Raw genomic sequence first — 4,927 nt, forward strand, 5'->3', positions numbered from 1 at the left:
CATAAGTCGTAATCGACTTGAAGGCACATAACAACAACACATATGTGCAAGCAATTTCTCCCAATATAATGCATTTTTATATGTTATTTTTACTAATATATTCATGTTCATGCACACTTTCCCCTAAAATATGCATATTTGTAAACACTAGTTGGAGAACTGCATTGCAAAATTCGGATAAGTGTGAATTTTGAAGGATGGCTGTGTTTCACTGTGTTTGATAGATCTGGTTTTAAATGCAAAGTGAATCAAATTTCTCCCACCCCCAATCCTAGTCAAGCCTGATGGGAGTTGTAGTCCAGCCACATCTGGAGGGCCATAGATTCTCCAGCTCTTCTATAAACCAATGAAGAACATGAGAAAAATGACCTTTATGGAAAGAAAGGAGAGCCAGTGTGGCATAGTGGTTAAGGTGTTGCACTATGACCTGGGAGACCAGGGTTCGAATCCCCACATAGCCATGAAGCTCACTGGGTGACCTTGGGCCAGTCACTGCCTCTCAGCCTCATGAAAACACTATACATAGGGAAGCCATAAGTCAGAATTGACTTGAAGGCAGTACATTTACATTTTATGGAAAGAGAGCCACTTGAGGGGACTAGGGATTGAAATGTTGAGGGGCGCACAGGTTGAATTGTTGACTCATCATTCCTCTGCCACTTTTGAAACTGGCCTTTCAAGAAAAATGGTTGCCGACCAGAGACTTACACCTTTCTGAGTTTTAAACCCACACATGAAATCCTGCGTCAAAGCACTGTGGGTAAGAGGGAGGTGTAATAACACATTCCCTGTGGCAATTTGCTTCCTGCTTGAATGTCAGCCCTCCAGATATAATCCAAGGCATATTTCTGAAATGATCTGGGAAGCCAAATGAATAACGGGCATGTTATTTGGCTGGGGCTGGGGTGGGGTGGAGGAGGGAGAGAAAGAACAGCAAGGGAGAGAAAGTTAATTAAAAAATTGTCTGCTTCTTAATGCACACCAATATCATCCTTCTAATGACACCAGGATCTCTGCAATTACTTTGATAGAGGAGAGCCAATATCCCTTCTAATATGGAAAGAGCTGCAACCCTCCAGTAATATCGTTCAAAAAGTGTGGCTGTTCAGGTAAGCCTGCTGTTCTCTTACTTTCTTTGAATCCCACTCTCTCTCTTATGTGTTAGACTCACATTTCACTTGGACTACATTCACACCGCCTATGGCCATACTACCCTGAACACGCTTGATCTCATCTGATCTCAAAAGCTAAGCAGGGTCAGGCCTGGTTGGTACTTGGATGGGAGACCACCTGGGAATACCGGGTGCCGTAGGCTTAGGGAAAGGCAACGGTAAGCCACTTTTGAATACCTCTTACCATGAAAACCCTATGAATATATCCAAAAGATTCATAGGATCACCATAAGTCGTAATCATCTGGAAGGCATATAACACACCAGCAACAAAACATTCACACCATACATTTATTCCACTATTATTCCACTTTAAACAGTCATGGCTTCCCCCAAGAGATCCAGGAAGGGTAGTTTGTGAAGGGTGCTGAGAGTTGTTAGAAGGCCCCTTTTCTCAGAGTTCTCTGGGAAGAGAGACTGACTGTTAAATCACTCTGCCAAATGTAGCTCTGTGAGAAGAGTCTCCTCACAAACTTTGTCCTTCATGCGGCCAATCGTGAGGAAGACCCAGAGATTGCAGTCTAGCTGGCCCAAGACTGAGGATGTGAGGAGGCAGCAAGGTCCATTCTGTCCTGTGTTTGCTGCTGGACATTCCAACAACAAACTGCTTCCATTCCACTACAGTCAGCTTTCACTAAAATTTACATTATTTTGCTATGGTTGAAACTTGCATAATTAATTATGTAATTAATTTCAATGCATCAAAACCAATGCAGAAGATAACATAAATATTAATGTAACATTTATGGACTAAAAAAGAGAACTAAATAACACTCATATTTCCTTGCACGATTTCCATTCCTGACCTCAGATGAGCATGTGAATTATGGCCAGTTCTATTCCCACTTCCATTTCCAATGAAATTCTCTGGCTTCCCTACGTAAGAATTTTTGCTGCCTAGGCTAAAGGCCAAGACGTAGCTCCCCACATTTCCCACTCAGGAGCTGACTGAATTGGCAATTGAATCTTAGGGCCCATCCATACCTAACTGCAAAACCTGCATTTTCCATATTCTGTTGGTGGCCTTGAGATCCATACATGTCATGTTTGTGGTGGGATTGTGAAAACCCAATAATCACGCATCCATACATGTTGGCCTTTTTTTTAGTCTAAATTGCTTTAGTGTTGGCCACTCCCCTAAGTCCACCCCTTTGCAATGATTGGTCCATAATGGTCATTTGTTTTTCACACACTTTTTTTGGAAGAGCACAGAAACGTATATCTTTTTTTTTAATTCCTATGCATGCGCAGATTTGTGGATGTGTTATTGGGTGGGAAGGAGACAAGAGGCTTGGCATATGACGAAGGAACACCGATGGACCACCTATTGCAGGAAAGTTCACAGCATTGCATCCAAGCGCACAGATGTTAATGCAATTCATCTGTTTTTCAGTGGTATTTCTATTGCAAATTTGTGAACACAAAAATCCGTACTAGCCTGCAACCTCATATGGACAATGGCGAATTATGAGGACACAAAGCTACTGCAGATTATACAGTCATATGGACTGGCTCTTACTTTGACACTGGGAGTGCAACATCTGTGGGTAGCAGGCTTGCTTAGGGGGCACAGGAAATCTACCCTTCATCGCCTTCCACCATGCCCCAATTCCAGCATCTGCTGCTTGAGGTGTTTTCTTTGCTATCAAGGTGTTTAAGCAGAGATTGTTTATCCCAGTCTGTATTGGACTTGACATCTGTATTCCTTATTAGGAGGCACATAGAAATTATATAAAACTTTATGCTGTTTTATTACAGATTAAGCACCTAAACTTGTCATTTTAAGTAAGCTAGAAATGTGAAATATAAATATTTTTCCACTTTTGTATTCATATACATTATGTTTATTAAATCAAAATTTATCAATTAAATTGTTTGGAAATAAGTAGTATAAGTATTATGTTGTACATTGACTTAATATTATTCTCCTTTTTATAATCTACCTTGAAAACACGATGATGATGATAAAAATTAAAAAGTTTTTTTTTAAAAAAATTGTTGATGTTTATGTTGTTACATTGCTTTAGGATGTTTCATGGGGGAACAATTCATAAATGAAATAAACAAATAAATAAGTCCATTTCTCCAAGTACATTTGGCCTCACAATGACGATGACTTTGCCCTCAACCTTGTGGTGCTGAAGACTTTGAAAAGTTTAGCAGTTTGGCTCAGAGCACATTTTTTGACCTCCAGCTTCCACACCCATTAAGACAAAGTTATCTGGAATGATGCCGAAACCTTTTCTGGTTTGCTGGTCGGTAACACTAGGTTTTCTTTTTTTCCTTTTTGGCAGGTTATTATAAAATATTGACTTTGTTACATATTGGAATTGGGGTTCTATTCCTCCCTCCCCTTTCCCCTTTCTTTTGTGCAAATCTGTTTGCACCACAGGAGCGCCCGCTGTCTCTCCTGGCTACAACTCTACTTACTAATTCATCGATTCATCTTTAATGAGGCCCCCTGCCAATGTTTAAATAGCATTCCGAACAAAGAAAAAAGGCAGCGTTTTTAACACAGCTGCTGCTTTGACATCCTTGCTTTTTTGTAACATCGAGTAAAATCTATTTCTTTTTCTTTCCCCCTAAAGTTACTAATTTATAATTTAGGAGCAGCTTGATAATTAATTGTTTGCAGGGGGTGGGGAATAATGAAGGTGGAAGGAGAAAGTGAAAGTTTTTTCCCTCCCCCACTCAGGCTGATAGACATAAAGCCAACACGGTTACACTGAGTGTAACAGTGGGAAATTCTGAAGTGCATTTGGGCTATTTGGTGAAGGTTGAGGGCACCTCTCCCGTCTGGGGGATTGTTTGCAGAGTACAGTAAGGCACTGTCATCATACGGGCACTCTTGGGGTCATCCATTGAACAATTTTGGCTGGAGATTCAGGGCAGCCTAAAGGGAGTACAGTTTTGTGCAAGTGCATTGTTAATTTGTGGAACTTGATGCCATAAGATGTGATTATAGCCATGACATTAGGTGTCTTTGTTGTTGTTGTTGTTGTTAATAATAATAATAATAATACATGAATGAATGAATGAATGAATGAATGAATGAATGAATAAATAAATAAATAAATAAATAATTTCTATCCCGCCCTTCCTCGCAGTAGGAGCGCAGGAGGCATCCCCCCAAAAACATTCTAAAACATCTTAAAACAGACTTTACAATATATTAAAACAAAACATCTTTTAAAGAAAGCTTTAAAAACTTCTTAAAAAGCAATTCGAACACAGACACAGACTGGGATAAGATCTCTACTTAAAAGGCATGTTGAAAGAGGACGGTCTTCAGTAGGCACCAAAAGATAACGGAGATGGTGCCTGTATAATATTTAAGGGGAGGGAATTCCAAAGGGTCAGTGTCCCTTTAACATGGAGGAAAAGTCTGACAATGTCTACTGGTTGTTAAATCCATGTTCATCCTGGCTGACTAAAGCTGCCAGACAGAGACCAACTATATGGGCGGCAAAGGGCTTTATCCAGTGAAGTTCTGCTCATAGGAGACTTCATGAATTTAATGGACCTAAGTTAGTCATGCCTATTCAGTTCAATGAATTCACTCCGACTCTGACTCACACTGGAGGTTCGAAATGCTTCTTCAATGGAGGGTTGTGACCACATCTGTACCATATATTTAAAGCACTCATATACCACTTTAACTATCATGGTTTCCCCAGAAAAATCCTGGGAAGTGGAGTTTCGTAAAGGAGCTGAAAATAGTTAGGAGGCCTTTGTTCCCCCCACAGAGTGACAATT

General features: G+C 40.2%; 1 non-coding gene across 1 annotated transcript; it reads left to right on the forward strand.

Annotated features, from left to right (window-relative positions):
- Window positions 1-1,196: 1,196 nt before the first annotated feature.
- On the forward strand, window positions 1,197-1,315 carry LOC133368846 (5S ribosomal RNA). Its single transcript, XR_009758771.1, has one exon. It is a non-coding gene; the product is annotated as a 5S ribosomal RNA (ribosomal RNA).
- The last annotated feature ends 3,612 nt before the right edge of the window (window positions 1,316-4,927 follow it).

This window comes from Rhineura floridana, chromosome 12, assembly GCF_030035675.1.
Source record: "Rhineura floridana isolate rRhiFlo1 chromosome 12, rRhiFlo1.hap2, whole genome shotgun sequence".
In the NCBI taxonomy this organism is placed as follows: Eukaryota; Metazoa; Chordata; class Lepidosauria; order Squamata; family Rhineuridae; genus Rhineura; species Rhineura floridana.